We start from the raw sequence: 12,088 nt of genomic DNA, 5'->3' as shown, positions 1-12,088 counted from the left end.
TTGAAAAATATGAATAAACTGATAACTCAGCATCATCTGTAGGACAAAGGAGGGGTTTCCCACACAAAAGGCTAGCAGCAGCTGTTTATCAGCCTGCTTTATCTGTTCAGTGATTTATTTGCTCAGTGCCTGCATGACCCTTTGATTACAATAAATTATCTTTAGATTATGTTTGCAGTACTGGACAGAGCTGTTGATTTAAAAAGAACAAACAGAAATTAGCTTATTTTATTATACCTGTATTTACTAATTTGTTTGGTTTTTGGCAGCTTCAGAAAAAGGCTCACTGAGTTTTAGGTAGTTACAAAATCCTAATAATTTACACACCAAGCAGACACGTTGCAGGTGCCTAATGCGTTTTGCATGGCCAACTTTTAAAAATCATCCTTTTTCTTTACCCTCTTTTCCAGTTAGGGTCGCAGTGGAGCTGATACCTATCTCCAGCAATCATAGTTTGAGAAGCGAGGGACACCCTGGACAGGTCGTGAATCCATCACAGGGCCACGTAGAGAAAACTGAGACAAACCACTCACACCGAGGGGCCATTTAGAGCAGTGGTGTCCAACCCTGGTCCTGGAGGGCCACTGCAGCCTGTTAATCACTCATTCATTCAAACCAGGTGTGCTGGAGCAGAGAAACACCTAAAACATGCAGGATAGTAGCCCTCCAGGACTAGGATTGGACACCACTGATTTAGAGTAATCAGTTACTCTAACATGCATGTTTCTGAGCCTATAGACGTCACTGTCACTGCATCCTGATGGTGTCTGAAACTGTCTAACTGAAATACATCAGCATTTCATTATAATTGACACTTTGCATATAAACGACTTTAACTTTTGTGTTGTGAAATAAGTTTTAGCTAAAAGTAATGTTAAATGCTTGGCTTGTATAATTTTAAGACCATCTATTAGACGTCAGCAGGAAAAAGGTTAAGGTCTGATGCAGTTGAACAGTTCACAGATCGGGGGAGGGCAGTCCACCCCACACACACGCACACACACTTTAGCCGCCTTATGTTGTTTACTCTTTGTCCTTTAAGAGAAGTGCTAAGGTCCAAGGTCACGGCTGTTTCTGTGGAGAAGACGGGAAAACCTTGCAAGGTCCTTTTAAGAGGAGGGAAATACCAGCACGTGCTGTGTTGTACATAACAATGGACAGTTGCACTTCAGGAGGAAGAGCAATGTGACAAACAAGCCTGCGACCGGTTATTAGGCATCCAGAGGAGACAATCCAAAGCACTCAGAAGGCTGACTCTCAGTTTTTGTTTTCTTGCCTCACAGGAAAAGAATATCCCTGCTGAAACCAATCTAAGTGTGAATTTTGCAATGTGATAGATTTTCATTTTTCACATATTTTTGAACTTATGAATTCATATGTGGCCTCCACCAGGAAACAGGATAATATGATTGAAGTTTTCTACACATCTGCTTTACATGTGTGTATCTATGAATAAAACGACTGCTTTTTTGCTCAGATTTTGGTCTTATGTTGTATTTACTCTAAATGTGACATCAGGGGCATCATTTATATAATTAAAGGGATGTATGTTTACACTTCTGCACACTTTGGGATCTGCTCTGTTCTCCTTTTCAAAAGGTTGTTTGATCAAATTGAATTTGGTATAAAAGCTCCTGGTTTTATATGCTCAGTGGTCTAACATTACATATCTCACTGATATTAACATGCAGAGAACCAAATCTGTATTTGTTTGGCTTGATCTCCTGCCATCACTTCCAACCGTATCAATGCATATGCATTAGAAAGAAACAGAATCAGTTTCGGTCTTAAATTTCTGTTTTTGATGGTTGAATAAGAGCTAAGGATTTATTTTCTTACCTTCAATGTAAATAAATTCTTCATTTTAAAACACGTATTGCATTCAAAGCTGGGTACCTGGCAGGGTTTGGAATAATTCTGGTCTGAATTACCTAATTGTTTCTTTGAAGAAAAGGATTTAGTTTAATGTTGTGGTAATCCGTTGGTTAGTATACTTTACTTTTTGTTTTGGATGTAATGTTGAGCCACAAAATTTTAATTATAACCTGACTCATAAATTAAACAGAAAAGGTGCGCCCAGGAGCACAAAAACACTCTGTGGAGGTGAACTAAATATATCAGTGTTTGTATAACTTTGTACCACAGAACTCCAAAGTTTGAATAAACTTTTACTGCACTTTGCTAATGCTTCAATGGACAGTAAAAGTCTATTAATGTGAAAAGTGAGAAAGCCCAGAGATGGTTACTGATACAGTATCAAGCTACCAATGCTTTTAGTTTTTATTACATGAAAGGTCTGTGTCTGTGACTCTGTCTGTAGGTGTATACAGCTGGTAAATTAGTCAAGGTACCAAATATTCGTCTAATCTACTATTTTTTGCTGACTAATTTAATACATAGTGAGCTGCTGAACAAAAACCACAAAAAACTTGAAGAAAATTGTTTATATCCACATTTTTTTTAAGTTCACTGGAGGTCTGTTGGAATCCAGTGTTCGGCTGCCTCCTCATCAAGTCGTTAAGATTCTTAGAGCCAGCATCGCTGTCTTCATCAGAAATAAGACCAAAATAATCAGAATTTAAAAGTTTGTCTCGCTACATCAGTATTGCTTTTGCATTCACTTTGCATTGACACAGTTTTGTGACAACATGTCCTTTCAGTATTTTCTCAGAGACCCAGAAACAGTGTCAATAATTTGTGGAGCAGCTTTTACATGCAGACTCCTCCTTGTTTGTGTTTTTACTCTTCTTGGTCTTTACGTTGGCGAAAGAACGTTAAAAAGGCTGCTGCAGCTGGATTCTCAAACATGCATCTTTAGGTTTTTTTTCTTGTATTTTAGCGCTTATAATCGCCTGTCTGTTCACAAAATATCTCATATAATTAAAAAAGATTCATTTACGATGTGTTAGCTTTTGGAACAAACCCAATTCAAGATGGCGGTCACAGCCAACTGACTTAGAAAACACAAAAACGTCTATAATTCAGACAATTTTACAGATATTGTGCTAAAATCTAGTGTGGTTGTAGCTGAGAGTCGTTCACAAAACATACCCTGTTTGCTACTTATTGTGTGAGATCTTTGCTCAAAACTTTTGCATTAACAGTTGGAGTCAACCCTGTTAGCAAAATATGTCATGAACCACTGGACAGATTTTAATGAAACTTTCAGAAAGTTTCAAATTAACTTTAAGAGTCAATCCAAAACAAGATGGCTGCCATGTGGTCCATGTGTAGCTGACAGTTATTCATAGCACATGTCTGAGTGTTTTAACTAACCATCACTGAAGACATTTAGCTGTTTATTTTTTGTTTGACTGCAAGTAAACTCATCTGTGTTCAATAAATATATTAAAACCTGAACTCTTTATATGGGCGACAACGATGCAGGTGAATGTACGACTATGATTGGTGCTTTAGATACATTGAATATTGTTCTGATTTTTAACCGAACAACAAGACCAACTCAAAGAATATGTTTTTCTGCTGCTGACCAAACTAACGGCACCTGCAGTAAGAAATGGATTTCCTACAACAGTGTGATTGTTGATAGCACTATTGTATTGACATTTTTACACATAATTAAATGTACTTGAATGAACTTCCTGAGTAACTCAGGGTACTTGTGCATTTTCTCACCACTGTGTTCCTCCTCCTATAGCTAGCTGATGGGAACAAGAACCTATGGTCTCCAGAGTGTGTGACAAGTTTGGGTTTGTGTGTGCATGTATGTATTTCAGTTTGTTGAACAAGCTATCAGACAGGAGCGGACACCCTCTGCCTCCACCCCCACCATCACCTCTACAGGCTTTTTCCGGTCTGCAGGGTGATTCCTGCCCCCGTGTTCCCTCCACTTCCTCCACACACATATCAGCCTCCAGCAGCAGTACCTCTTCCTGAATCTGGCTCAAGTCCTGTGGACACTGTGGACAAGTAAAAACAGCTCATCCATCTCTCTTTCTTTTGCTTTCTTAAACTCTCACCTGCCGTAATCCCTGCTTCACGTTTTCTTTCAAACTTCTCACCTCACACCATTTCCCAAGGTAGCAGCTTGTTGAGTTCTCCCTCTGGGCTCTGTGAGTGCAGTCTCAGTGCACAGAGTCTTGCCTTTTAGCTCAGCACTCTCAGGGTGTTTTTTTAGCTTCCTTAAAAATGCCTTAAATATTCCACAGACATGATGGCTGCATTTTGCACCCCTCCCTTTCCACAATTTCCTTCATGCCCACTTTCCAGAGGGACAGATTTACAGTTTCCGTTGTTGTGACTAAAGTATTGCAACTCAGTTTTGCATAATAATAATGATTCAAAAAACACTTTCCTGAGGAATGTGTTTGTTGAGCTTCAGCTTTGTGTTGAACAGTAACATGTAAACTTTTTTTTTGTCATGAATTTAATGTAACTGTACAGTTTTTTTGTACTCCAGGCCATTTAAGATGGTTGCAACCTAAAGAAAATAAGTTTTTTACATCTTTAGCACCTTTAAAAGTAAAACTGCAGTGCCTTTGTAAAGCTTGAGGTTTGTAAACGTTTTATCTCAGACTTGTCCTAAAATGACTTGCCTCTCTTTTCTTTTATTATTTTAAACAAAACACCAAAACAATATTTTTAAGACATTTTCATTTATTTTTTCTTGCCTCTGTATTTGTTTTTTTAATGACTTCAGCTTTAGTGAAGTCCCCCTTAAGTTGGTAAGACCAAAGGGCATCACCAAATATTCGTAGTGTCCCGAGGGGGTGTTAAAAGCGGTCTTCCACTCGTCACCTTCTCTAATGCGTATTAAGTGGTACGCATTTCGTAAATCTAGCTTTGTGAAAACCCTAGCTCCCTGGATTAAATCAAAAGCTGATGACATCAGTGGTAATGGGTATTTATTTTTTATAGTGATGTTATTGAGACCCCTATAGTCAATGCATGGCCTGAGTGATCCGTCTTTTTTCCCCACAAAAAAGAACCCTGCCCTGGCTGGCGACACTGAAGGTCTAATAATGCCTGCCTGTAAGCTCTCCTTTATGTATTTCGCCATTGCTTCCTGTTCTGGGCGAGACAACGAAAAAAGCCTACCACGGGGAGGAGTAGAACCTGGAAGAAGGTCGATGGGGCAGTCATAGGGTCTGTGAGGAGGTAAAGACGTGGCTTTGGCTTTGTTGAATACCTCCTTTAAGTCCAGATACTCAGGAGGTACTTTGGAGATGTCTGGGTATTCCTCGGGTTTGTCACTTGACGGGCTAGAGTCCAGGACAGCGTCTAACAGACATGATTCAGAGCACTTCTCCGCCCATCCTGTGATCTCCCTTTTGACCCAGTCAATTCTTGGGTTGTGAGTAGTTAGCCAGGATGCTCCTAGAATGACAGGCATCCTTTAATGTTTCATGATGATTGCCACAGATTGATAACTGAACAGGTTTGGTCTCACTATTGTCTTGAGCCAGGACATGACCATCGAGGGCGGTGATCTTATGATCATTATGTGAGGTGACAACCTCAATCCCAAGAGATCTTGCAAAATTTGCATCAATAAACTCGGAGTCGGCTCCGGAGTCAATAAAAACCTTAGTAGAGGTTTTCTGACCCCGGACAGACAACTCTGCTGGCAGCATGAGCATGGAGGAGAATCTTTGATGGCTTACTGGGCTCAGCAGGACTCTCCTGGATCCTACTGAGCCTGGCCTTTTACCGGACAACTCCTGACAGCGTGGTCCTTGGCTCCACAGTAGAAACAAAGGTTGCCCGATCTACGCCTGTTTCGCTCCTCCGTGGATAACTTGGTCCTCCCAAGCTGCATAGGTTCCTCCATGGATACTGCTCCAGCCGAGTGGCTTGTCTCACAGGGTACAGGAGGCCCGACAACCTCCTTACGGCTCCTGCAAAACAGGTTACCTTGTTTTTCTTGTCGTCGTTCTGATAGTCGTAGATCAATCCTGGTGGCCAGCTCCTCTAGTTCTCTTAAGCTCGAAGGGCGATCTCGAGTAGTCAGCTCATCCTTAATCTCCTCCTTAAGGCCTTGAAAGAGCACATCGGTTAAAGCCGACTCGTTCCAATGGCTGTCAGCAGCAAGCGTGTGAAAGTCGATAATAAACTCGGTGACACTTCTCCTTCCTTGCCTCAATGAGAATAACTTGCGTGCTGCCTCCCGTTCGGGCGCAATGGGGTCAAAAACTCTGAAGCTCCGCAGCAAAATCCTTATATGCATAACAATATAAAGCATCTTGTTGCCACGCCGCCGTGCCCCAAAGTTTTGCTCGACCAGACAAAAGTGAAACAACGTAAGCAACTTTAGCTCTCTCAGAAGGGAAAGATGACGGCTGAAGTTGAAAGTGGATTTCGCACCGAGTCAAAAACGGTCTGCATTGAATTGACTCACCGGAGAAGTTTTCAGGAGGCGGAAGCTTTGGTTCATGCATGGGTGAAACAAAAGAACGAGTAATAGCCGCGGGAACTTGAGCAGCGCCGTTTACTCTAGGGTTCGACAGGTCGCGGAGTAACCGCGTTACTTCCTGAACGTTGACCTGTAACCCGGAAATAGCTCCGTCCACATTGTTTCGCCAGCGTTGTTCGTCCGAATCCATTTTTGCTTTTGGCCAGATTATTCTGACAAGGCAGGACTTGACAGGATTCAGACTCGCAACACAATAGCGAAGTTTTAAGGATTTTATTATGGACAAACTAAGAGCGGGACCAGAGGTTCTGAACAGCGCACTCACGTGACCGTCGTGGATCGGGACCAGAACAGGTAAGTCCTCCTTAGCTTGGTAGCTAGGTGCACACAGGCTTGTCTGAAAGGGGCTGAGGCGTGAGGGAAAGTCCAGGTACAAGCGTGGGGTCGTTACCGGGGAGTCAGAAGTCCGAAGCCAAAACCAGAGAGGGAAAATCCAAAGGGCGAGGTCCAGGTGAGCGTAGCGAGGTCGGTAACGAGAGGTCAGAGTCCAAAGTAGTATCAGGCAGGGAGCAGGCAAGAGACGATGGTCGTGGAACAGGCAAGGGTCGAGATCAGGCATGATTGAGAATATAACGCTGGACATTTACTGGCTGTGAGGCTTTCAATAATCTGGCGCTTGAGTACTGGGAGCTGTGAGTATATGTAGTGACAGGAACAGGTGAAACAGATGAGACTGATGGCGTGGTCATGGAAACTAAGGCGTGGCTAGAAACTGGGAGTGGGAAGTTAAGTGGCTGTGGCATGACATGAGACAAGAGACGTGGCAGGAACAGATGGAGCTGTGACATATTCACTGAAATAATTAAAGACCAAGACCTAAATAAGACCTATTCCTTAAAGAAATGCACATCACCTGCGTCTTTTCATGCCAGATTTTAGATTAAGATGCTCTTATGATGAGAAATATCCATTTTACAATGCACAATTGCACACTTTTATGCAATATTGTTAGATATTGCATGCAGAGTACATGCTGTGAATGACTCTCAGCTACTACCACATTAATTTTAGCTCAATAACCACCATAGTTATAGCCTTTTTGTTAAGGTCAGTTGGCTGCAGCAGTCATTTTGAATCACTTAAAAAATTATTCAGTAATAAATATACATCCAATGATTACTTTGTGCAAGTTTCATTAAAATTCATTTCGTGGTTCATGAGATATTTTGCTAAACATATGCATAAACACACAGACATGGGCAAAAACAATATTGCCCACTTCTTCCTTCTGGTGGCAGGCAGTAATAAGGCATAAGTAGAAAAGGTACACACCTATAAGCAGAATGTCTCTAAGCTAATGATACGTGTTAGGGTGGAATTCAAGCTGATAACTTCAGACCATTATCCATAGTCATGCAAAGTTGGAATGTGACACAGATCTTCAAGACAAAAAATATTCTGGTGCATTTGTAGTAAAAAGCCCACAGACAATAAGTCCCATCATTTTTAAATGAATAAAATGTAATTCTGTCAGCAGACTTTTTATCCTGGGCTACTTAGTCAGCCAATTTGGGAACAAAAACATAATCGACAAGTCAGCGGTCAAAATGGAGGATTTTCAAATTTCTTTGTGGAGAAATAAAAATTACATGGTAGATTGGTCAAAGTGCCCACTTAGCAATTATAAAAAAGACACATCAATGACTGGGAAACAATGAGGATAAAAATTTACTGTTTGATGAAACAAAGAATGAGCTACATGGAAATTTCCATAAGTGTGTGGGAGGAAAGTCAATCCTTGTTAGAATCAATCCTGCAGTTAAACCTTGTAATAAAAGCATCACTCAGAAGGAAAGTGTTTCTGAAACAGTAACTGAGAGAAAAAATGAGAAATGTCAAAAAAAAAAAAAAAAAAGCAAAACTTATTTTAAAAAAAGTTTCCAGAGTGCTAAGAATCTCAGCTGGGGTTAAGATTTATATTTCAACAAAGAAACCACAAGAGTGACTTCAAGGAGGATTTTATGAATCCTAGAGTTACTGAAAAAAATCTGAATCTAAACCCTGTAAGGCATCTTTAGAAAAAAAAACTAAAAATATTCCACTACATTTACCGGGCTCTTCTGTCAAGAAATAATTAAAAAAGAAATACTAACTACTACATAGAAATACTACTATAACATTTAGATTCCCCTTCAAGGCTCCAATATGCCATCCATTGTTACCAAATTTGCACAGAGCATGCATGTTTTTGTCACATTAACTAGTTAACTAGTTTGAGACAGAGAATGGCATACAGCCTATTCAACAAGCTGTCCATGGGCCAGATATGACCCTTTGGCACCCGAAATGCTGCCAGAATCCCAAACGGATTTATCTGAATATAATCTAAAATTTAAAATACATGTTAGAGCTTCATGTCTTGAGAGTCATATTAAGCTAGTAGAAGTTAACATTTGTCAAACAGGCAGTGTTTGGTAAACCACAACAACAAGGAGGTGTGGGGTGTTGATGATGACTGATTTATCCATCTGAGCTGTGCAGGTCATTAAAGATGCAGCACGAACAGAAGACAGCAGCAAAAGTTGCATTAGCTAAGCTCACTACAAGCATCAAGATGTCTCTTTAAAAGCCCAAAAGATGGAAAGTAGATTTATAAATTCAACTGTCTGAAAGCAAATGTACTTGTGATTGAAGACAAAAATGTCAATTTATGCCTTTTTATGTACGTTTTCCAAAAGGTCAAATACAGAGCTTCTCACATCTTTCCACTAAGTCTGTGACAGCATCCCTGTGACTAACATGGACAATAACCAAACAAAAGGGACACTTGCAGCTGAAGATGAATAGGCCTGGCATACAATGTAAATTTTATTCTTTTAAACAAAACCTGAAATTGAGACCAAAAAAGCTGCCACCAAAATATGTACGTGTGACCCTCCTGCTGCGAGGTAACAATGTGAACCATCTGTACCTCTGTGCAGAGCCCTAACATGCCAGTAATAGTAAGCCCATTTTGCCTGTTTTCAAAATTATGGTCTGCTGTCTTTTTACCTCTCTGGCTGAGTCTGCTAATGGTCATAATATCCTCTGCTGCGTAATCATTTACTGAGCCTCGGCCATTTTGCCACATTAGCCCTACAAGTCGACTTTATTAGAGCTTCCTTCCTTGGACTTTCCACGACACCATTAATGAGGCTCAGTACAGCTACCTGTGCAGGGAGGCTAAAACATCAACATCCTCACAACATGGAGGGTTAGTGTGGTGTCAGACTGATGGGTCATCTGGTGATGGACCCTCATCACTCCGGGCTTACTCCCAGCGCCCCAGCCTCATCACAGGAGGCAGACTGGGAGAAAAGGGCTGATGGCGGGTCATTCTGAATTTTGAACCATGTTTTCTTTCCGGTCTGGAACCAATGAATGAACAGGAAGTCCTTGTTGTTGAACAAGTAGCTTGTTCCCTGTTACAGTTGTGTGCATGCTTCAGTGTATGTGTGTGGGATTCACACAAAACAACACACAATTAAAAAGAAAAAAAACATTAATAGGAAAAAGATAACGTTATGTGTGAAACACGTGACTGTAAAAATACTGTTGGTTTTAAATGTTTTTGGTCTGTTGGTCTGCTTTTTCATGTATGTTACTTTTTTAATGAAATGTAAAACTAAAGCAGTAAAGAATTTGGGGATTTTTTATGTGTCCCAAACCTTGAGATTTAATTATATTTCTTTAATTGTCAGTGCAATTTATGAAAGTCATATTTGTGAAATGGAAAGGGACATTGAAAGGCTAATTGCTTTAAATGTTACTTTTGTCTTCAGTTTAGCTGTTATTGTTTGGTTTCAGTCACTGTACAGGCAAGGTTTAGGCATAAAAACCTATTTGGATTCTAATTGGTCGATCCTGAGCCTGGTTCTGGTTCTGCTGGTTCTGGTTCTGCTGGAGGTTTCTTCCTGATAAAAAGGTGTTGTTTCTTTCCGCCATCACCATCATTTCATTCAGGGTGTGGGATTATGTCAAAGAGAAGATTTGACTCAATTTGCTGGTTTTGTTAGATACGTTTTACTAACTAGTTGTCAGGATTTGGGTTTTTGGTTTTCAGTTAGTTGCTTTATGTTTCAGTTGGTGTTTTTTATTTTCTGTTATCTTGTAGTTTGGTTCGTGTTTTCCTTCTGCTTTTGTCTCATATGTCTGTGTTTGTTTTCATTTTCATTCCCCCAGCTTAGTCATCTGGTTACCTGTCACTCCCATCTCCACCTGTGAGCAATATTAATCATGTCACCTGTCTCCACTTACCTGATTACCCTCAGCACTCAAATACCCGGTCATTTCTCCCACTAGTCGTCGGATCATTGTTTGTCGTTTGATGATTCTATGTTTTGTTTCCTCATTGCCATGCCCTGCTTTGGATTTTTGTTAAGTTTAGTTTGCTGCCACGTCAGCAGTTTGTTTTTATTTATTTTCTTTATTCAATAAATTAGTTTTTGTTTTGGAAGAATGAGTCTGCACTCTGGGTTCGCTTCCGTTTCCATCCAGCCTGACACTAGTATTTTTTTATGTACTCTATGTGAATATATTGTATCATAATAACATTTAATTTTACTGTAACTGAAGCTGGATCAAAATTGTTTTTATGATTCTAATTTCTTTTTTCTTATATATGTGTTGAGTTGACTTTTGTTGTGAATTGAAACTATAAAAATTGAAAAGAATTGAATTGAATTGCTGTTTACGGCTTTGAGAGTTAAATATTTCTTACACTATCAGAGAGAATATAATGTTTTTGCATAGTTGGCTGTTGACAGTTACTTTCGTTTCTATTTTGACTCATTTGTCAATGAATGTCTTCATGTCTATGTTATGGTTATTTCCATCCCAGTCACTGGTATATTTTAAAGCAGCAATATGTGGATGGTGATATCACATGTGGTTTATTATAGTCAGTCTGAGTTATGGCTTGATATTAAGCATCAAGTATATGTCTGTCTAACTGTATCATAATTGTAATTGCTGGTGGAGCCTGAGGAAATGGGAGGGATTGAAGGGAAGTGATCCTGTCAGTAGAAACCCGAAACCTGCTTCACGAGGCCCTAAAACCTGTCAGTAACTCATTTTATTTCTGCTACCCCAAAGGACGGGGTCATGTGAGTGTATGTGTGTGATGCAGAAGTAGGAAAAGTGGATTGCGTATACTATTTCAAGTACACGTTCCGATAAAATAGGGCTCCTTAAATACTTCTAGTGTATCAAAGAAATTGTATCACTACTGCACCCCCGCTCTGGCCTGCAGTCTTCAGTCTTTTGTCTTCTGTGTCATTTCTTATTATTTCATCCATCTGTTGTAGGAATTTTCCTCTTAAGGTTACTTAAATGACAGCTTGTCTTTGTGAGAAAGCACACAGTGGAAAGTGACAGGAAATCAGGGAGTGAAAAGGAAGCAACATGTGACAAAAGTTTGGATTTCAGTGGATCTGAACAAACTTCTCTCTTTGTGTCCTTTGGCCAAGAGGCCGATTGAACGTCTCCAGACATTTCTGCAGCTGCATCACTCAGAAATGTTTATATGAGGGCATTAACAGATTTCAGTTGGCATGGTTGGAAAGCATTTCATCCGGATATATCTGCTGCTTGTGAAAAACCGTGTTGCAGTTTGTTTGTGTTGTGAAGCAGCTTTCCTCTTTTGCTGCTCGATGCAATTGATTTAGAACTGTGTAA

This window comes from Kryptolebias marmoratus, linkage group LG24 (assembly GCF_001649575.2).
Source record: "Kryptolebias marmoratus isolate JLee-2015 linkage group LG24, ASM164957v2, whole genome shotgun sequence".
Lineage (NCBI taxonomy): Eukaryota > Metazoa > Chordata > Actinopteri > Cyprinodontiformes > Rivulidae > Kryptolebias > Kryptolebias marmoratus.
Note: the sequence above shows the minus strand (reverse complement) of the source record.